The sequence below is a fragment of the Megascapheus bottae genome, chromosome 2, assembly GCF_031878675.1.
Source record: "Megascapheus bottae isolate mThoBot1 chromosome 2, mThoBot2.hap1, whole genome shotgun sequence".
Lineage (NCBI taxonomy): Eukaryota > Metazoa > Chordata > Mammalia > Rodentia > Geomyidae > Megascapheus > Megascapheus bottae.
The window spans coordinates 19140925-19164325 of NC_143510.1; the positions used below are offsets into that span (position 1 = coordinate 19140925).

The 23401-nt window shown below is 38.9% G+C and overlaps 1 protein-coding gene across 2 annotated transcripts in view; it reads left to right on the plus strand.

Moving 5' to 3' along the window:
* Positions 1-23401, plus strand: part of Plcl2 (phospholipase C like 2) — a 160148-nt gene that overhangs the window by 48050 nt on the left and 88697 nt on the right. The window contains exon 1 of one of the 2 annotated variants that reach the window (XM_090321865.1): positions 8184-8227. The exons of the other annotated variant lie outside the window; for it this stretch is intronic. The gene's annotated coding sequence lies outside the window, so the exon portion shown is untranslated. Of the gene's footprint in view, positions 1-8183; positions 8228-23401 lie in introns of those variants that run through there. 2 annotated transcript variants of the gene reach the window in all.

Here is a 23401-nt window from a genome sequence, read left to right on the forward strand (position 1 = left end):
TTATGGCCTTGGTTGAACTACTCAGATGAAAATATCCATCTGTCATGGGAAATCTGGAAAACTAACCAATGCCTGTAATACAACCCTACCTGAAAATGCATTTTAATAACTGCAAGTTTAATACTTGACTAGAAATTAGTGGCATGTGTTATCTTTACATTAGCTCATTTTCCCCACACTTTAGCTGAGGTTTAGGGATACTTCATTTTTATGAACACTGACAGTATAGATCAAATAAAAACCCCAGAAGAGCCATGTCCTAGATTCAGTCTCTAGCAGTGAATGTTGTACTTGCATTAATTTTGGATAACAGGTTACAGTTCTAAATTGGATTTTTAAGTAACATGATCAAAATTACTTCATGAAAAGTTGGTTTGAAAGGTGGCAATTGATGTGTAATTTTATGTTCCATGTTAAAATATACTTGTCTTACATAATTTTAGTACTGCTTTCAAGCATAACAGCCAATATAACACAACTGTGTTAATTCATTGTTAAATGTATTTTTACTAATTACTCATCTGGAATGAATTGTAAATCTTGTGTTAGAAACTGCCTTGTTAATTTTGGACAATAATGTTTGGATCTGTTTAAAGCAAGTTTTGGTGATTTTATAAAGCTTTGGATAATTAGATTAAGATGAACTATTTTCTACATCTTACATTTTTAAAGTACTGTAAAATAATAATTGGAACTTAAAAGTATAGTTAACTTCTAGTGACCATATTGAGGAGGAAAGAAAAGAGGTGTTAGAGAAAATAAAAATCTTTGGAAAGAAATACAGGAAGTTTCAATTGTGTTCAGCCTTACTTAACATTCCACACATAGTAGGACTGACTAGCCTAAAGGAGGGAAAGCCACAGCCTAACAGATAGCCATCTACATGTGGAAGGTTGTGCCTTAGAATTGTTTGTCTAACAGACTGTCCTTGATTACATTTCTGCATCAAACCAAGAAGTATGAATCCATTTTCTTTGTATGTGTAGTGCAGAGGTAGCATTGAGAAGTCTTGTGACTGACAAGCCATAGCTGTCATCCTCCTTGGAAAAGCTTAGAGCAATAAGACATTCCTTAACCCTTTCCTTTTTGTTTCCACCTAGAATGAGTTCTTTAAATCAAGGATTTCTCTTCAGTTTATAGCTACCATATTTGTTTCTGAAATAAATACCATTACTTTAAAAATTAGAGACATGACAAAATTTTGTACAGATGCTTATGGGAGATGCTAGTTTTGCTTCTAACTCTTATGCAATGAAAAGACCTAGCAGCTAACTGAATGATCTTGAGTCATCTGACCTGGTTTCTGTCTCATTGTAGATGTTTCTAGGAATACTGTGAGTCCATGCTTTACCTTTTTTTTTGGGGGGGGTGGTCTTGGGGCTTGAAGTCAGGGCCTGGGTGCTGTCCCTGAGCTCTTTAGCTCAAGGCTAGTGTTCTACCACTTGAACCACAGCTCTACTTCCAAGTCCATGCTTTACTTCCTGGCATCCTAGAAGTCAACAAAGGCCCATAGTTTCTTATGTGAATGTTGGAGTGTAATTCCTGCTCAGGGTGAAGAGTGATCATACATACTTGCTTATCAGATTTGTGTTTGTTTGTTTGTGTTTGTTTGGACAAGAGAATAATACCTGTTGGATTTTGAGTGGATCTGAACTCCTGCTGTTTAGTCTCCAGGGATCTGATGATTTAGAAACCAATATAAATCTTTAGCCTGTAAGTTTCTATCTCTGAAATTATTCTCATTTTGTAGAGCAGTGGAGAGCATAAGAAATCTCCAAACAGTGGGTTATGGGCACAACCTTAAGCTTTCAAGTCTTAAAGGAAAAGACATCTTCTTTTAAAAATTTTAAAATGTAGGTAAGAACCGGTGGCTTATGCCTGTAATCCTAACTCCTAAGGGAACTGAGATCTGAGGATCATGATTTGAACCCAAATTGACCAGAAAAGTCCATGAGACTCAGATCTCCAATTAACCAGCTCAAAGCCAGAAATGGAGATGTGGTTCAGGTGATAGAGTTACCTCCTTAGGAAAAAAGTGAAAGGAGAGTTTGAGGCCCTGCATTTGAGCCTCATTACTGGAACTAAGAAAAAAGAATTAAAAATTAATATTTGAACCCTATAGATATGTTTTATTACATAGATATTAATATGTATCTATGACATACAAACCTTCAGCTTAATTTTAATTATGTTCTAAAACCTAAGTGCCAGTGATTGTATATAGAGATTCCCTGTTTGAATACTTGTTTGTCAAACATGACATTTGAAATACGATGTAAAAATCAATGTTAATAAATTCTTTAATAAAAATTAATATTTGAAACAATAGCATTCAAACTCCCAAATGCCCGAAGTTTGTAGGAGACCATAGAAGAGAAGAAAAGGATTCATGAAATAAAGGTATTACTGCCTTTCTTTCCCGTTCTGGTAGCTAAAATGTGGAGGCCAATATTTCCACCAGAACTCTCCCCTTTGCCCCTTGCCTCATCCTCACAAAGCTTCCCCAGAAGAACTTTCCTACCCTCCCTGTAACTATGTTATCATCTAGTGTTTGCATCTGCAAAGGCTATAACTGACAGGATTTAAAAGGGCTCTTTCCAAAGTAGGCCTTGGAATGACATAGGTTGGAGCTGATTCTTGGCTCTGCTTTGTAACACTGACTGTATCAGGCAAGTTATTTAACCTCACTATATAGGATGGAATAGTAGTAGTCTATTATTACAATTGATTGAGATAAGTATATGCTGTATAATAAAAATATCATAAACAGTTCAAGGCACTGAGCATGAGGCTAGCCTCTAAGAAGGGTCTCAGGAAGGAATGGCTATGTGGGGTCCCTACTACTAGGCCAGCTCCTGTTTATTTTTTACAGGCCACCCCATACTCCACCATTGGCTTTCATGTCTGTACTCCGTGGGTCTGCTTCTAACCCCATGTATGGCTTTCTACCTCCTGACCTCCTTAGCTCTTTTCTGCTGCTGAGAGGAGGAGTCACCTGGATTGAGTCCTTGCTCCTTCTTTCCTTCTAATTACTTTGCCATCTCCTGTGAGCTCACGGCTCTCAAATGTATCTCTTGCCTGCCATCCTTTTCACTGGGATGGCCACGCTGTCTTCCCTGTAACCTCGTTGCCTCTCAATTCCACTGTTAGCTTTTCAACTTTTTGTGTTCCTCCTCTTTTCAAATTTCTTATTTTTAAAAAATCTCCTTAAATTCAGCTTCCACATAGCCAGGGTGGGTTCTGGAAAAGGCCTGTCAAGTTATCTCCCAGTGAAAAGCCCTTTAGCCAAGTGCCTCACTGTTGCCCATTCCTGGCCCCTGAATGGTAGTTACTGAACCTCGAGGGGGACGCTCATGACATCTCTTCTGGTTCCTCTCCACTCAGCCCTCATGTCACCCCCTCTCCTGTGTCACGCTAAATAGTCTAGAACTCTCCAAAGCCATTAGTAGGCTTGTCTCTCTGCTTTGAGATGCTGGCCCTGCCTGGAGTCAGTGTTCCTTACTCCATTTAACTTGCATTGCCCTCCTCAGCACTGGCTTCATCCCTAGGCTCAGGACGAACTCCATTCCAAAGCACCACCTCTGTTTCTTAAGCTATAATTGTGACCCAGGTCTTTGGTTTCTAAATGAACCTGGGTAGAATGGACAACAGAAAAATACTGTCCCATATGTTTGTATGTAAATGTATATAGGATTGCCAGGTAAACTAAGTTTTTCTCAGGGTCACAACAGATTTGCCATTCTGTACTAAAACAATCAGTTTGTGTTTCTTATAGATTGTGAACTCCTTAGGAGTACTGATCATTCCAATATTTGTAGGTTTATTGTATAGCAAGCGAGGTAATCAATGGAAAACTTGTTTAAAAGCAGTCTTTTTGTTCTTGCACACACAAAGGTAAGAGAAAGAAGTAGAGCTGATGAATTCCTGGGATGAAGTGAGTGTGTGCGAGAAGTTGTATCCTCTGCAGACTTATTGCCCTCTGGTCCAATTGAATCTTAGGAAGGAACTCTCAGGTAAGAATCTGCCAAGGATGACACCTTGTTCCCTCTCATTGAAGTGTGTGTCAACAGCTATCTCTTTGGTCCAGATTGACCTCTTACTATATCAGACAATATAAATGACTTTTAGGCAGTCAGTGTAGCAGGCACAAGAAAAGTGTAGGAGGAGAGTTCTAGATCATCTTTCTCAGCCATTTTGTGACTGATAGGTTAAAAATCAAATCCTGAGGGAGAGAAGGGAATAGGGAAGAGGAGTGCATTCTTCTTCATCAAGTCACTCTCAGAACTGAGGTGCAGAACCGGAAATCAGAAGGCATCCCCATTTTCTCTGTCACTGTCCTGTTGTCTTGGCAGAGAGCCAGACTATTCATCACCCAGTCATCTTTTGAATTCTTCTATGTTGTTCTGTCCTCTTTCTCAAAGTTAGCATTTGTTCACAGGGTTGTATTTCTGTCACTCATATCTTCACCATCTTTCTTTTCACAGTGCTTTTTTCTTTCTCATTCCCCTCATCCCCTGTGTCTACTTTCTGCAAAGTGAAGAATTAAAGAAGCAACTATAAATAAAACATTATTAAATGACTTCCACTGGGATATTTGCACATAATAAAGGGAAGAGCATTTGTGTTATAGAGCACAGAGCAGAAGTGATCGTGGTCCTTGAAGGCCACACTTCTCTCCTTAGGGCAGCGTGGAGCAGTGAGCTCAGTCATGACTTGTGGACCCAGTAAGCACTAAGTATGATTCTCTACATACTTTTTGGTTGGCTTCCCTTACATATTTTCCTCAGCATTTTCCTTGTTCTCTCTTTCATGTCCTTACCTGCCTTCAAATATCATTATTGTTGTGTTATTTCATAATTCTGACACTTTAACACAAATGACAGTCTTGACAGATTTTTTTTGATATTATTAAAAGCACCAGCTGAGTAATATTCTTGTACTTCTTGAAGTCAGATATTTCATTTGTGAAAAGTTAATTTTCAGAGTCTCAATGAAGTATTAAGTAACAAAAAATTACCCTCTGAACCCAATCTAAAAATGTGTCATGGACAGTGGCTTTGTGCAGATGGTTTGGGGTGCAGCCCCAGTCACCAGAGAGATGTAACTCCAGGGAGCCTTGTATAACAAGAGCCTTGAGCTTAAGAGGAGTTGGAACAGAAAGGTATAAAGTAAATAGCTTTAAGAAAGCAAATGGCTTGGGAATAAGAGTTCTCAGATTTTTATAAGTAATATACATTTACTGTAAAAAGAATCAAAGGCAGACGTTAAAAAAGTGATTACTACTTTCTACCTGTCTTTAGCATAAATTTATATATGCTTTTACATTTATATAATATTAATACTTAAAAGGTTATCCTAGAGTCTTCTGATTTGTAATCAGACGTGTTATCCATTGTGCTGCCAGACTGTGTATCACAAGAGCTCAGTGGCTTTGTGTATAAAATCATATAAAATGATGTTTCTTGAATTCCAAAACATGGAAACAAGTGGTTTTTTATTTTACTTTTTCTGGTTCTTTTTTTTTTCTATTTTCCCCCCTTGTTGCTGTTTTTGATTTCTGTATCTCTTGTCTTGTAAGTAAGTTTATCTTATAAGTGGAAACATAGAAATGGTGGGACAAAAGTTGAATTAATTCAGCAGTGATACTCACTAGACAGTATGTTGTAAATGAACTTAGGGGGAAGAGGGATTGGGAGGCAAAAACTGGGGGAAAATGAGGGAGGAGGTGATACTGTTCTAAGAGGTATTCAATACCTTACTTATGTAACTAACCCTTCTGTATATCACCTTTGTAATAACTTTTTTAAAAAAGATTATACTAAAATCTTTATTACCTGCTTTGAAGAAAACTAAGACCAAGACAGACATGCTCACATAATTGATCTTGAACTATGTTAGAGTTTTAATAGTTGTATAGTGTTTGACTATTAAAAAATTTTCTAACCAACTGCATTTATTGTTATTTTTATTAGCTTGCTTACAGAAAAGGATTTTACAGAGAGAGATTTTCTTGTTACATTTGCTCATGTTTCTATTAGTATTACAAAATAAAATGACTCCCAAATTTAAGGTATGTTCAAGGTAGCTTGAGTTGGATAAATGCCTTAACCACATTTGTATCCATGCTTCTTATAAGTGGTGTGGTTCAACCTGACAATTTGGATATCATACCCAGGGGTCAGTTTTGTCTGTGAGCATGGTTTCATGCCTTAAACTTACAGCTTTCTGTGGCAGCAATAATGCAGTCAGTTAATTCCTTTTACTTCACTTACCTGTATGACCGTGGACAAGTTGTAAAACTTTCTTAGGGGGTTCCTGTTGTATAAGTGGAGATGTTAGTATATACATTAAAGTGATGCTGTAAAGAGTAAATGGCACACCGAACATAAAATGTTCAGCATGGAGCCTGACTCATAGTGAATACTCAATATGCATTAGTCCATTATTTTCTATTATTGTTACTATTATTATTTTCCCTTGAAATGGCCCTTTATAACACATGAGAAGCCTACTCATCTTTTAAAAGTGTGCTCAAATTGCTCTCCGTCTTTCCAGGTAGTCAGGCCAAAACACCTTTAATTTTTTTTTTTTTTGCCTGGGGCTTGAACTCAGGGCCTAATCATAGTCATTGCACTTTCCCCTCAAGGCTAGCACTCTGCCACTTGAGCCACAGCACCATTTCTGGCTTTTTTCTATGCATGTGGTACTGAGGAATCAAACCCTGGTCTTTCATGTATGCCAGGCAAGCACTGTACCATTAGGCCAAACTCCCGGTCCTACAATTTTCTTTTTAAATTTAAACTTTATTGTAAATGTGATGTACAGAGAAGTTACATAAGTAAGGTAATGAGTACACTTCCTTTTAAGCCAACTTCATTTCTGGTCTGAAACATATCAGCATCTAATGGTGTAATGTGAGAGAGATCGTGTTACCCTTTTTCCAAAAACTTGAGTCCTGTGGAATCAAAGCTTTAATTCATACTGTAAACCAGGCATGGATGCTCATGCCTGTAACCTTAGCACTAGGGAGTCCCAGATAGAAGGATTGTGAGTGTGAGGCCATCTTGAATTACTTGGCAAGTTCCTGTCTCACAAACAAACAAATAGCCTATTCTGTGATCCATGATCTGGCCTCTTGTTACCTTCTACCTTTTCTCTACTATTCGCCTTATCTCACTTTGCTTAGTCACTCCAGCCTCCTTGTTTCAAGCACACTACCTTGTACTCACCCACTCCTTCTGCATAGAGCACCATTTCTGCAGATGTGCAGGAAGTCTTACCTTCTCTGAGTCTTTACCCCAAAACCCGATCACCCTATTACATATTACACAGTACATATCTGTGGCTCTTATTATATTCTGAGTTGACTGCAGTTTGTTGCTAACTCTTGCCCCATAATCAAAAATTCCTCACATCTCTTCCCCCATTGTAAGATAAGCTATTATAATAGGTACTTACATCACTCAAATAGTTATCCAGTTCATATTTCCTCCTGTGTTCAGAGTGCATCTGCAGACATTGAGTTTGTTCATAGTTCACTTTATGACTGGAATTGGGTATTTTATATCCCTCCCTTCTTCCTGTCACTCCCTTTTTCTTTCCCTTCCTCCTCTCCTGAATCGAACTCAGTCTGTCTCATGCATGCTAGCTACATACTCTCCCCAATCAGCCACACATCAGAGCTACAGAAGGAGCCTTTCTGACCTGACACCATTTACCCATCTCTTCCCTCTATTCCTGTACATAGATGATACAAATACTCTCTACCTTTCCCTCTTTTCTCTTGTTCTTGGAACTCTTTACTAGTCATCTTATGAGAGTTTTAATTCTTTTCTTCTTTTTCTTCTACCCTCATATCAATTACTGCATTAGCCAACACATATAAGAACAGGAGCACTGCTGGTCTGTAAACGTTAATTGAGGGAGAAATGGTAAAAACTTGTAAGAGCAGTAGTATCTTGGTCCTTCAAAAAATGATCTTGTGGAAAGTTCAATACCAGCTTTTGGGGACACTGCTGAGAGATGGTGGAACTTTAAGAGTTAGAGCCTTGTGGGAGGAAGTGAGGTCATTGGGGTGTGTCCTTAAAGGAAATATGGGAGGCTCGCCCTTCCTCCTTTCTCTTCTTCGTGCATACCATGAGGTGAGCACCTTTGCTCTACCATAATGTTCTGGTTTACCACAAGCCTACAGCAGCCCAATCTAAGAAACCACAAAGCTTCAGAAAATGTGAGTCAAAATAAATCTTCTTTTAAAGCTATTTTTTCTCAGGTATTTTGCCATAGCGACAAAAAGCTGATGGGCACAAACAGCTGGTCTTTCTGGAACTAAAAAGATTTAAATGAATATGGAGTACTGGATAGAAGGGGAAAGTGGCAGAGAAAGAGAAGCTAATGGGCTTTGTCAGTCCTTCAGAACTGGGGATGAGCCCCAGTTCTGCATTTGATAGGCTTGCACTGTATTATGGAACACTATACTTCCACTCTTGGTTTCTTGACTCAGAGTCTTGGAAGGTAGCCCAAGCTGACCTCAAACCTTCCATCCTCCCATTTCATCCTACTGAATGCTGGGATCAGAAGCATGTATCACTCTGCTCCAGCCCATTTTTAGTCTTTGTTCTCTTTTGATTACCAGTCCTTTGCTTCATGGAATAATCTGAGTAGAAGGATTGAAATACAAGTTTTAAAAAATATTTTTAGTGAACTTAAATTGTTTAAAGTCACTTAAATTGAGGCTTAACTAATACCATCTCATCAATAATTCCCGATTCTTATAACTTGTCTGTAGATCTTGTTTCAGGTGTGTAATGGATTGAGTAGATTTATCTAGGTTGATCTGACATTTTAAGGGCTATTTGCATTGTGATTTTTCTGGAAAAATTAATTTTGGGTTACAAACACTTATATGTAATCTTTTATAAACCCCAGTGGTGGACTAATTTTTTTTTAATACTTTGTGTTTGTTATAGCTTCACATTCTTCTGTGTTGATTGCAAGTGGAAGAATGACTTCTTCCCTTTGATTACATGGTTACACTAAGTAGCTTATCAGAAAGTTCAGAGAAATGAGAGATCATTTTATTTCTTGTTATATCTTAACACTTAAAATTATTAGTAGTTCTTTTTCCTCTACCTTTTGATTATATCATAATCAGCTAGAACTTTTTATCTTGATTTTCCCACATAAGAAGAATAAGTATGATTATGAAATTAAAGGCTTGTCCTTTTGAATTATCACTATTTTCTATGAGATCTCAACTCACACTGCTGAAATAGCAGTAAATACAGATGTTCCTAAATTTGTGTTTGCAGAGAAGGCTAAGGAATCAGGATTTGTATTGAGACCATCAGAAGGAAAGGCTCAGCCAGGAGCAGGAGCGTGGCCTAGTGGCAGTGTGCTTGCCTAGCATGCAGGAAGCCCTGGGTTCAATTCCCTAGAACCATATACACAGACAAAGCCTGAAGTGGTGCTATGGCTCAAGTCTTTCTGTAAAACCTTTTCATGGATGTGTTCTATTTGTACAAATCTGTGGAGACAGCACACAGATCATTGGTTGCCTATAGCTGAGATAGGTGGTTACATAAAATGGATGTGTGTTTAATTTTGCAGTGATCGTAAAAATATTCTGAAGTTGGCTTGTGGGAATTTAGAACCCTTTGAATATACTAAATCATTGAATTGTACACCTTAAATAGTTGAATTATGGTACTTGAATTTTATCTTTAAAAGCCATTCCCTGAGCATTTTGTCACAATTCATTTGCCAGTTTAGTTTAATATAAAGGAAAAGACTGAAGTGATAAGGAGAAACACAATGTCTACCAAGTAAATGGATTTACTTTATTTTGGGCAAAGTTGCAGCATTTCTTTGAAACTCTATTCAGGTGACAATGAATAGAAAGCAAATTCCCTATGGAATAAATTTGAAAATATATTGCATTTTTATACTAGGGAGCAAATATAAGCTTGAAGTACTGAATGTTCTAGATGATTATTTGCAGACTGTGGTGTGTCATGAAGGTACATGATATTTGATATAGAGATGACCTTCTGAGTCATGTTCAGGCCAACTGTGCAACTGTGAATGCCATAGTTTACCATAAGCCATAAGAGACAATTCAGGCAGTAGCAGTACAACTATTGGTGAATTTGTGATTCATTTAATAATGACTTCTGCTTGTAAGAAGGAAATTAGGAATAAGCATTCTGCAAAACATTTCTCTTCCTTTCTTCCTCTCTTAGAAGGAAGGACCATTCTTGCATAAGGGAGTTGAAACTGTTAGATAGTGTCCAGGTAGAGTGTGTCAGTACATAATCTGTCTTCAACCTAGGCAGTGTTTGTTCTGAGCAAATTTCAAAAGGTATTTTTAGGTATATAAATAATTTATGAATCTATGTTGTTATGGAAAAAAATCACACATTGAAGATTTAGCTAAAATTCCCTTTCACCTCCTTACCCAGGGCTCCTGCTTCCCAGAGAGGATACTATCCACTGTTAGTGTTTATTGTGCTACATTTTTTTTCTAAGTATTTACTAGGTACACATGTATTCCTAAGGAAATAGGCACTATAGATGTTTGGCTTTTCTAAATCTTACACAATGTTCCTGGGACATGGTTGTGTGCATAGAGTCTAGGGTCCCTATCTTGTGTGTGTGTGTGTGTGTGTGAGAGAGAGAGAGAGAGAGAGAGAGAGAGAGAGAGAGAGAGAGAGAGAGAGGAGAGAGAGAGAGAGAGAGGAGAGAGAGGGAGAGAGAGGGAGAGAGAGGGAGAGAGAGGGAGAGAGAGGGAGAGAGAGGGAGAGAGAGGAGAGAGGGAGAGAGAGAGAGAGAGAGAGAGAGAGAGAGAGAGAGAGAGAGAGAGAGAGAGAGAGAGAGAGAGAGAGAGAGAGGGGGGGGGAGAAATACACTCCTAGGGCTTGAATTCAGGGTCTGGGTACTGTCCTTAAGCTTTTTTCCCCCCCTCAAGTGCTCTATCACTTGAGCTATAGTTCTAATTCCAGCTTTTTTGGTACTTAATTGGAGATAAAAGTCTCAGGGACTCAGGGACCTGAGTTCAAGCTCTAGGACTGGCAAAATATAAAAAAAGACATTGCTAACTGTTTGCCTTGACCGGCTCCTGGCCAAGATCCTTTTTTCTTTTTCTTTTCTCTTTTTCTTTCTTTTTTTTTTTTTTGACAGTCCTTGAGCTTTCTCAAGGCTAACACTCTACCACTTGAATCACAGCACTCCTTCCGCTTTTTTCCTCTTTGTGGTACTGAGGAATTGAACCCAGGGTTTCATGCATTCTAGGTAAGCAATCCACCACTAGGCCACACTCCTGGACCCCATGATCCTTTTTAAAAAATTTATAGCTTTTTTTGTTGGGGTAATGTATAGAAGGATTACAGTTACATTCATCAGGTAGTAGGTGTATTGCTTTTTACACATTGATATCTCTTCTCATGTTGTACCATGCTCCTTTTTTCCTATACCTCTTGAGTATCTGGATTATAAGTATGCAATACCATGCTCTGCCCTTGTCTATACCTTTCTGACCTTTTCTTCTTAAGTATAAGCCTAGGATTTTCATTTTTTTCCATTTATTTTTTATTGTAATTAATATAAGGGTTACATTATATTTGCCAGATAGAAGGTGCATTAATTCACATATATTGATACCCTTTCTCATGTCTTGGTCCCCATTTCCCTCCCCCTCCCCCATCCCTCGTCTTGTTTTTCCCCCTTCCCTATCCAATTTCAAATAACCAAATACAAATATATCCAATATATCAGAAAACAAAGTGAGATACTGTAACAATATGAGATAACCAAGGGACAGCAAAAGAGATGAGAGATAGCATAGTACATTAAGGACAGCAATCACTCATTATATGGCTTTTGTTTCTATATCCTAGAGGTCCTTTCATTTAGCGTCATACTATATGGCTTTATGTATCAAGGTTTTTCTCTATTGCAAACCTCTGCTAGGAGAGCCCAAGGTTCCTACTGATTATGACAAATGAGAGAAACCATTGAGCCTATGTTCCTTTGAGTCTGGCTTACTTCACTTAATATGATTTTTTTTCTGTCTTTCCATTTCCTAACAAATGGGGCGATGTCATTCTTTCTGACAGCCACATAAAATTCCATTGTGTATAAATACCACATCTTGTTGATCCACTCATCAGCTGAGGAACATCTGGGTTGGTTCCATATCTTTGCTATAGTAAATAGTGCTGCAATGAACATTGTTGTGCTAGTGGATTTAGTCTGTCCTTGTTTCTGGACAATTGGGTAAATGCCTAGTAGTGGAATTGTTGGGTCATAGGGGAGCTCTATGTTTAGTCTTTTGAGGAACTGCCATACTGCTTTCCATAGTGGAAAGCACTCCGACCAACAGTGTAGTAGTGATCCCTCCTGGCCACATCCCCTCCTGCATCTGTTGTTATTAGCTTTCTTGATCCTGGCCATTCTAACTGGAGTGAGGTGGAATCTTAGAGAGTTGTTTTTATTTGTATTTCTTTTGTGACCAGAGATGTTGAGCATTTCTTCATGTGTCTTACAGGCCATTTTTGTTTCTTCTTCAGAGAAGACTCTCTTTAGGTCTTTGGCCCATCTTTTAATGGGATGGTTGTTACTTTGGAGATTAGTTTTGGATTGATTCAATTTTTTGAGCTGTGGGTATATTTTAGATATGAGGCCTTTGTCTGTTGTATGGTTGGTGAAGATCTTCTCCCATTCTGTAGGCTTCCTAATTAATTTACTAGCTATGTCCTTTGGCATGCAAAAGCTCCACAGTTTAATGCAGTCCCACTTATCCAGATTTTCTCTGATTTGTTGTGATTCTTGGTCCTTATTAAGAAAGTTTTGACCTGTGCCAAGGTGGCTTAGGGTATCTCCTATTCCTTCTTGTAAAGTTTTCAGTGTGTCGGCTTTTACCTCAAGGTTTTTGATCCATTTGTATTTAATTCTAGTGCAGGGTGACAAAGAAGGATCCAACTTTAATTTTCTGCAGGTGTTTAACCAGTTCTGCCAGCACCACTTGTTGAAGAGGCTGTCTTTCTTCCATTCTATTTTTTTGGCTCCCTTGTTAAAGATTAGGTGGCCATAGGTCTGTGGTTTAATATCTGGGTCCTCAGTTCTATTCAATTGGTCTTCAGGACTGTTCTTGTGCCAGTACCAAGCTGTTTTGATAATTATAGCTCTGTAATAGAGTCTAAAGTTTGGTATTGAGATTCCTCCTGCACTGTTCTTTCTGCTAAGAAGTGTTTTTGCTATACGGGTCTTTTATTATTCCATATGAAATTTTGGATTGCTTCTTCTATTTCTTTAAAGAATGCCATTGGGATATTGATGGGTATTGTGTTGAATTTGTAGATAGCCCTTGGCAAGATTGTCATTTTCACGATGTTGATTCTTCTAATCCAGGAGCATGGATGATTTTCATTTTTTAAAATTGGTTTTGGCATTGTTTGGTTTAGATACTCGGATTACATGGAAACTATAAGATAAATAGGGCAGTCCCTTCTCCGTGTAAGTAATTATTCTGTCCAGAATGTCAGGTGCTAAGTTTGAGAGATCTTGTATCAGATTCCTGTTTTTCCTCATGTTCTTGGATTATTTGTATAACAAAGTTGACCTATTAGAAGAATTGTTATGTTCTTTTAAAATTATTTAAGCCTGCTTTTTCTTAAAGGGGTATATTTGACTACTTAAAAATTCATTGGATATGAATTTTTTCCTTCAGTTAGTTTTTATAATGTTTTCTAAGAAAAACATTGGCTATCTTAGTCAAAACATTGACTATTTTGTTTATTTGTTCAAATTTATAACAAAATTATTATGTAGTACTAAGCTTAAAAAATGGTTCTTTATCTTTTTGAAATTTATGTTGCCAAAGCTGTACTTGTTTTATTCGTTTTTATAGATAAGCAATCAGGTTTTGCTTTTATTGATCACTTTCCTGTCTTTCAGTTCTCTTGTCTATATACTTTATTTCACTATTTTTTTTTTGTCAGTCGTGGGGCTTGAACTCTGGGCCTGGGCACTGTCCTTGAGCTCTTCAGTTCAAGGCTACCACCCTACCCCTGAGCCAAAGCACCACTTCTGGTTCTTTAGTGGTTAATTGGAGATAAGAGTCTCATGGTCTTTTCTTGTCAGGGCTGGCTTTGAACTTTGATCTTTAGATCTCAGCCTCCTGAGTAGCTAGGATTTACAGGTATGAGCCACCGTGCCCGGCTTTTATTTCACTTTTTTTTTTTTTTTTTTTGGCCAGTCCTGGGCTTGAGCTCAGGGCTTAAGCACTGTCTTTGGACTTTCTCAAGGCTAGAGCTCTAACACATGAGACTCAGCACCACTTCAGGCTTTTTTCTCTGTATGTGGTACTGAGGAATCGAACCCGGGTCTTCGTGCATGCTAGGCAAGCACTCTACCACTAGGCCAAACTCGCAGCGCCTTATTTCACTTTTTAAAATAGATTTTTAGAATTGAAATTGTAGGTCATTGACTTCATTGTTTTTTTCTTTTTGTAAAAAAGTTGTCAGGGAGATATACAGAGGAGTTAGAATTACCTTGGTCAGTAGTGGGGGTACATTACTTCCATAAGGTGTGTGTGTGTGTGTGTGTGTGTATGTATGTTTGCATGTTTGTTTGGAAATACTGATGAGTGACTCTTGAACCATGTTCCCTTCAGCCTTTTGGTGGTTAATTGGAGATGAGAATGTCACAGACTTTCCTGCTTGGGCTGGCTTTAAACTGCAGTCTTTAGGTCTTTGCCTCCTTAGTAGCTAAGATTACATGTGTGAGCCATGATACTTATTTTCAGCCGGCCCTTGAAACTAAATTTTCTGTAGACTTGCTCTTGAATAGCCAGATATTTCAGTATGGTATAGATTTTATATGTTTTTAACTACTGATGATTTTCATTTTGATTTTTAAATTTTTAAAAAATATCTGCATACCCAATGCTATGGACATGGTAATGGAAATATAAACATAACTATATAGATATAAAAACCTATGACTCTATAGACATGTTTTATTCCATAAATTGTTTCTATGACATACAAACTCTTCGCCTAATTTTGATTCAGTTCTAAATACTAAGTCCCAGTAATTGTAAATAGAGATTCCCTTCTTGAACACTCGTTTGTTAAAACTGTCATTTAAAATATGATGTAAAAATCATTAATAAATTCTTAAAAAATATATTATACATTCTACAACTATAGAATTCTTTTTGTTGTTTGGAACTGTTATGAGAATTTTGCCAGTGTACTTTCCATTTGAGTAATGTTTTTGAGCACTCCTCTATGGCCTAACCCAAGGCTATTAATTATGAATATACCAACCCCCAACCTGGCTAGTTTATTATTGAAAGCTTTCATTGTCTGATAAGTCCATGTGCTTTTTGCATCATGTGGAGCTAAGGAGTCATCTTGGACATGGGGCTGCATGTAACAGATAACAGGCATTAAACATGTGTAGCTCATCTTATTTATATTTTCATTTACTCATTTAGTTTTTTGCTGGTCTTGGTGACTTGAACTCAAGGTCTGGGCATTGTCCCTGAACTTCCTTTGCTCAAAGCTAGTGCTTGAGCATTGGCTCAAGTAATAGATTCAGTACTACCCATTTATGGAAAAAATAATTTTGGAGTGGTCATCAGCATCTACCTCTGAGCAAAGGGCAGAGCATGAGGGAGTTTTTTGGTACATTTTTAATTGGAGCAAGTAAATATGAATTGCTTTAACTTCAATAAACCTAAGTCATCACTATAATTAGACATTACCTATATATTTACTTTTTTTTCTCTGAGTGACATTGTAACTGGCAGTGCAAGAAGCTTGTGAATAAGTAGATTGCTGTCTCTGAAGAGAATATTCTCTTCATTTTCCTTCTTCATAGGTATAAGACTTTTATGGACGATATGATAATTTATGTCAATGAAGCCATTTCTGACCTCTGTGAACAAGTGTTAGTTTCACTGAAATGTATTCCCAAAGTGGCATTTAATCTGTCTAAGAAAATAATTAAGGGGAGAAAATTCATAACATTAGTTCGGAAAGACCTGTAACAGTTCACATGGGCATAATAAAACCTGTAATGTTTGCCCCATTATATCTTTCAGAATATGCACCGAAGTTTTAGAAGAATTTGTTATTTATGATAGGTCTTAAATATATAAAATTTAAGAGAACCAGTGCAAATATTGACAATTTGAGTAGATTTCTCAGGCTTGTACAACGTATAGGTAAACTAAAACACTTAGAACTTTGTACAGTGTTACTGTAGGATTTTCACTAGTAGCATTTATGTTCCTTGAGCAGTTCTGATATATCTTCTTCAGATTTTTAGCTACCACAAAACTTTTAGCTAAAAGCTCTACTAAGAAAAGGATGAACAGTAAACCATTAATTATACATAATTATGAATCTAAGTTTTTAAAGTGTGTGTAGAAGTGTCAGATTAATTCAGCTACATACACAGTGTTTTCCTGTTTCCACATTTAAATTTTGGTATCTGAAGAGGTACTTGTATATAGCAAATGTGGGTATGGCATTCAAAACAAGACTATAATAAAGCAAATTAAATGTATAAGGAAGGGCTGGGAGTTTATCCTAGTGGTAGAGTGCTTGCCTAGCAGGCACGAAGACCCAGGTTTGATTCCTTGGTCCCACATACATAGAAAAAAGCCAGAAATGGTGCTATGGCTCAAGTGGTAGAGCTCTAGCCTTGAGAAAGTTCAAGGACAGTGCTCTAGTCCTGAGTTCAAAGCCCAGGACTGGCAAAAAAAAATATAAAGGAAAACAATACCATATGAACCTTAGGGAATAGATTAAAGGTATTGTTTTCTTTAGATCATTGACATACACATTGAAATGAGTGACATTTTGAGCTGTTGAGCTATATTTGTGATACTAAGATCAGAGAGAAGGGAAAAAAAAGGAAAACTGCTCTCTTAAAAGAAAGTGACGTCATACTCTTCAACATACAAAATAAACAACCTGGGAGCAGCTTTAGGGCTTTGATATTCCAGCTCATAGATTAGTTTTTGTCTACCTCTCAGATAGAAGCTGGCATTTTGGTTTTAGGACATATGTCATTAAGGAGCTGTTCAGAATGCACACCTATGTCAGGAGCAATGAAAGCCAAACCTTCCAGATGAGGCTTCTGCTTCTCTTTAGCTTCAACTGTCCCTTTGCCATGTAGCTTTATCTAATGACTTTTGTAGGCCTTACCCTAACTCTCTTCCCTTTATTAGGATTGCCTTTGTACTCGATATTTTTTCACCAGCAGTGCTTGCTTTCCTTCTCCATTCTGCCTCATCAAGACCTCATCACTGCATCTTGACTTCCTCTGTACCCTACAGCTTCCTACCAAAGACAGAGGAAAGCTGCCCAGCTCAGCCTCTGGGCCAGTTCCTCCCCCAGTGCTTCCTGGCATGGCTCTTAGCACCAAGAGGCTGGTGGTATTGGTAAGTGAGGAGCAAGGTTCTTCCTCTGCATGTATTCATTTATTCAACACCTACTTAGAACGCACCTACCATGTATCGGACCAGTGTTGGGCGATGAGGTACAAAGTTTGGCTTTCTAAGAGCTTGGCCTGCTATGGGAATCAGGTCAGTGTAAGGTTGAGATGCAGTGGGACAGGAAGTGGAGGAAAGCCTTTGGTTGTTTTGTTTCTAAGGTGGGTAGGATCAACTGGAGTTTAATGCTGAGGAAAAGTGCTCATAGCTGGGGAGAGGGTGAAGACTCAGGTAAAGGGCCCCTGCTAGGGTAGTGCTTCTCTGAAGGCAGTGTAACGGGAATGGGGGCACAGGCACATTAGCTTCGGATCAGAGAAATTCCAACCAGAAGGCAGCTAGAGAGAACCAGTGGCCCAGGAATCATTCTCATCTGATGCCTTCTCTTTCCTGGGTGAGGTAAGAGACAGGCTCATGGGGAAGATGGATTGGGAGAAGGAAGGAAGTGCTAGAGTGTAAAGTGTATGTGAAGCTTGCCAATAGGAACTGAAAAAACCTTGACCACCTCAGAATGTCAGAAGTGAAGTCAGCTTGCCCTGGAAGGGAAAAGGGAGTAAGGGTAACAGATCTGAGCCAGCTCTGGTGGGCACACAGCAGAGAAACAGCTCTGCAGAAGTGGTTAGCTCAGCAGGAACATGCTCTTGCTTGCTGCCAGTACTCTAGGGTGCCCACTGGCTCAGCTCCTCCCAGAGGGAATGTGGGATCAATGAGCAAGGTGAATGGCAGCTAGCCATAGTGCAAGATCTGCAGGACTGTGGGCAAGCCAGGGGCAGATGAGGATAGCTTCTGATTACAGGATAACTGGCAGGTCCTTTTGGTAGCAGCTGATAGAAAAACAAACAAACAAACCAAAAAACGGGAGGCCAGTTGAAAGAATGAAAAGGAAGGGACAATGCAGAAAAGATTTATGGTTGAAAGGCTGTGGTCCATTGGTTTAGTCTTGAATGGAGAGATAAGCTGGCAGAAATATGCAGATCAGTGCCAGGTCAGTACAAGGCACCTCTGTCCCCAGTGGTGGCCAGCTCTAGCAGCTCAGCAAGCCTGCTGGGGCCTCTTCCTCCCTGGGAGCAGAAATGGCACCAGGACCTTCCCTTGTTTCCCAGGATGCTTTTGTATCTGATACTTAGGCTGTTATAAGTCTGTATTAATAATTCACAACCAATTGTTCTTTCACAACCTAAGTATAAATAATTAGCAAGGCACTTGTTTATTATTAAGGAATGGATGTGCTCATTGATATTTTTCATAATCCTACTATGACCTGTGGCAATGCCTGTTGCTGATAAAATGTGATACTGTGAAAATTTCATGAGAGGAAAATAAAATACGAAGGGAGCAAAAGAAATTAAAACTGCTGAAAAATAGAACTAAGTGAAAGTGGTATGAAAAGGAATTACTGGGACTTTTCTAAACCAAAAACACCCATGGGAATATAAGAGTTAAGAAGAAAAAAAATACCACAGACTATTAAATCTCTCTCATCTTGTTCTGAAGATAACCAAGACTAGTAGTTAAAAGTTAAAAAAATATATACACATACAGGTATGAAACAGTAACATTTCAAATTAACAGGTCATCATAGCCATAAAAATTAAAATTTAACTTCTCTTGAAAGAAGATTGAGTTGTATAGGTGTGGCTGAGGCTTCATGAAATACAGGAGGAATAATTTAGAGTATAGTTGAAATGTTTATTGAAATATTTCAATCATCAAAAAATTCATTACTATTGATTTAAATTATTAAATTGTGACATTGTAATTATTTAGTGCTGATGGTAGGGCACAGTTTTAGTGTGAAAAACTAAAATATTTAGACATTGTATTATTATATGAGTTGACATATACATATATGAATATATAGCAATATATCCTAGTGAACTTTGAAAATGAACAGGGTATTTTAATTATGAAATGCTAAAATGTATGTTATTTTTTAGAAGTTCTTTAGGTTCTTAGTAACTTGTAAAAATTACATTTTAGAAATTCATGAAGTACAGCAATATTTTCACAAATTCATGAATAAATAATAACAGAATTGCACATTCTGTGCCTTGCCAAGCAACCTGTACACACAGGAGGTTAGCATTACTGCTTTATGCTAGCATAAGCTCATGAGTCATTCTTTGACAGTCTCATTTTGACTTCTTATCTGCAGCAGGTAGTCAGAAAAATGCTTTAAGGCTGTGTGATATGAGTGCTTGCACACAGCATATCCAAGTGTTATATTAGAATAACTCATGATTTAGTACTGTTGTTATTTTCTCCATACTGCTTGAAGGAACTAACTGAGGGTTGCAGGGTTTAAGTCACATTGTCCTAAGTACCTGGTCAGGAATTTCAACCTCAGTGCCAGCCTTGGAAACCCACTGAGCTGTACTGACTATGACCTGAGAAGGGAATGTGGTGTTCATTTTAATATTCCCCATCCTATGCTCAAATATTAAAGACAACATTTGAAATAAAGGATGAAAAGGAAGTTGCCCAGATTAAGTAAGTGATCTTTTTATTACATAAATTATTGGGTATGGTGGCTCAAGTTAACAGTAGCTATGAGAGAGGCATAGGCTTGAGGCTAAATTGGGCTAAAAATGTTGAGACTCCATTCAACCAAGGGGGAAACTGAGTGGCACAGTTTCATGCACCTTTCAGCCCTAGAAACATAGGAAGCACTAGGAGGATGGTAACCTATGCTGGCCTGGGCATGCAGTGAGACTCTATGTAGAAAATAACTAACATAAAAAGGGGCTGGAGGGAGTTGGGAGCGTGGTAGAGTGCTTGCCTAGCATGCATGAAGCCCTGGGTTAGATTCCTTGGTACCACATTCACAGAAAAGGCTGGAAGTGGGGCTATGCTCAATTGGTAGAGCACTAGCTTTGAGAAATCTTAAGTCCAGGCCTTGAGTTCAAGCCCCAGGACTGGTAAAAAAAAAGGGGGGGGGACTGGAGGTGTGGCTCAGGGTGTAGAACCTGCTTAGCAAGTACCACACAAAAAAAAATAAATGTTGCCCCAAATGTCTGTATCCCTTCAGTACTTCAAAATTATCTTTAAGAGAGTGGGTGTATAAAATTAAGTCTTAAAGACTACTGTTCTTCAAAATACTAGGTGGGTGCTCTGTGCTGTGATCAGGACATTGCAGGGCCAGCAGAACCACCCTGTTCCTGTCAATGTTCTGTCCTGACCTCTGAGCCCCTGTCATAGACTCACTCATCCAGCAAATGGTTAGTGAGGGTTCACCCAGTATCATCCCCTGTGCTAGACACTGAAAGTGGAACTTGTTATCACCTTGTTCCCAAGGATCTTGTCGTCTAAGGAGAAAGACAAACATTCATGCATAATGAGAAGTAAATGTAGGACTATAGTGATAATGTGTGTCAAAACAGGCTAGGTACGGTGCCGTGGAAACAGGTAATAGGCAAATCCAACTTCCTTATGGGTATCCAGGTAACAATAATTGATCTAAAATAAGAAGACAGAGTAAATACTTAAGCTAAGCAAAGTTGGGATGAGGATGGGGAGGAAGAAAAGACATTCTGGGTGAATAGAACAGCATGGACATAGGCTCAGCCGATGGCAGGACTTGTAATGATTAGAGAGAGTGGTGGTGTGCCTGAGCTGGGACTCAAGAGGTTGGATGGCCCTTATGCAGCCTTTTGAGCTGCCTTGAGGAATGTTATTCTGTTTTGAGTGGGGAACAAGAACATGAAGAGGAAAAAAAAAGTCACCAGGGTCAGATCCTACAGCTGCGGTGGAGAGCAGATCAGGGGGCAGAGCGGAGTGACAGGTGCAGGCTGAGATGCCATGGAGGAACTCAGAGACATGACAAGGCTAGAGAGGAAAGAGGTTCATAGGTTTGGTTTGAGCAATATGTAGGAAGTAATGCTGACAAGAACTGAGCAAATGTGGGTTAGTGAAAACACCCTGTAGCTTCTGGCAATTGATAATGGGAACCTCTCTAAGATGAACACCTCCAGAGGACCAGCTGCCACTGGGAGTTAACAAGAGGAAATGTCTAGGAGGTACGTGGACAGCAAGTGAGGGCTGTGGAGAACTCCAGACTGACATCTCCCAGAAAGATATGAGTTCTGCTTTTGAGTCCCCACTGCATTTTGAAATTCTCTTGCTGTCCCAGACAGTTACGCTTGAATCATACTCATCTTCCTGTGCTGAGGATTACTTGCCAAGGAAAATCTGAGTCTACAGCCTTTGCCAAATAACACTGGATTTGCAGTTATGTATCATTTGCATAATAGATGCATATTGTGTAGTCTTGAAAATTGTCCTCCTGAGACTCTTAGTATCAGTGATCCCAGACACTGGGAATTCCTCCAGAGGTTCTCTTTCCACCTAGATTCACTTCTTCCTCATCAAAGGCTTGGAACACTAACTAGAAGACTTTCAAGTACAGCTTCAGGTCTAGGTGTCTAGAAGAGGCCAAAGGTATGTTCTTGTGGAAGGTCTCAGAATAAAGAGGTCTCTTACTCTTCCCTTGAGCCACTGTTTGCACAAAAGGTGAGGAAGAAAGGCTGTTCCTCCATACAGAGATTTATATATGGGTTCATCTGCAGCCAGCTCCCTGGGAAGTCTTGATCGCTTTCCTAAGTAGTGAGGAGAAAGTGAGACTAGGATTTGGTTTCTCAGTTACTCAAGGCATAGCTTGGTGAAGCCCAGGATGTCTTAGATTTCAGTCCCTTGATCTCTTGGTAGTGAGTTCTGTGGCTTTGAAAGGTCTGGTGTGGAGCACCAGAGGTTCTTGCATTGTAACAGCTTTGTACACCTGTAACAGCTTTGTACAGAGTCCAGATGATGGAGCTTTCCTGACTTTTCAAACTGGCAGAAAGTTCGGAGGGCCTGCAGTGATGCTCTGATTCAAGATGGTTCTGGTGTTAGAAGTCTACTTCTCTAGAAGTCTACTTCTCCAGAAGTCTAGGAGTGACCCCAGCTGAGAGGTGAAGTCCACAGTGACTGAATTAGGAAAAGGAAGTTACTAGAGGAACCCCTTCCACTCCAATTGATTGGGGCAAAGTTCATCCCGAGTGCCATTCCCTAGCCTGGGGACCACAGGCCTCTTCCAGACCCCTTGTCAGCAGAGAGCTGCTGCCTATCTCTCTGGAGGCCTGGTTTATTTGGCTCATGTCTATTGAGGCTGGGCAGCTGGTGGTAGCCTCTATTAGGTTAGGAGGAGCCCATGGTGGCTGACAGCACATAAAGGCCAGTTTTAGCAAGAACTAGTGGGACATTGAGGGAGACTCAACCTTTACCCATCCATGGTTCCATCTGGGAATGGACATCTTACATAGCTACTCATATTTACATTAATTAGAATCTTCCTTAGACACTGGAATGGGGAGAGAAATTTTTAATGAATTGGGTCATGAAGTTGTGCAAGCTAGTGTGTTCAAACTACAGAGCATACTGGCCATAGGATGGAGATTCAATAAGAGTTGATGTTTTAGTCTAAAATCCAGAGTCTGGAAGGAAAATATTCTGTGCTGGTATCTAGAGGAACTTTGTATTTACCCTTATGGACACCAGTTGGTTAAATAAGGCCTGCCCTCATTTTGTAAGTTTATCTGTTTTACTTAAAGTCAGTTTCTTATAAATGTTAATCACATCTACAAACACACTATCACAGTGGCATCTAAGAGCAGTGTTTGATATCATAGTCTAGTCTAAGTTGACAGATAAAATTAACCATTATAAAAATGTCCTCTACTAAAGAAAGAAGTCATATTTCTCCTGTTATGGGAAAAAATGGGGAGAGAGAGAAAGGGAAATCAAGATGTCTTGATTTTCTTCATAATAACCTTTTTGAGCTTTGAGTCTTCATTGGCCCATACAAGGGTGACATTTGATAGTTGACTTAGCTTAGATCATTTCCCTCTGCTATCACTAGATTGTGTA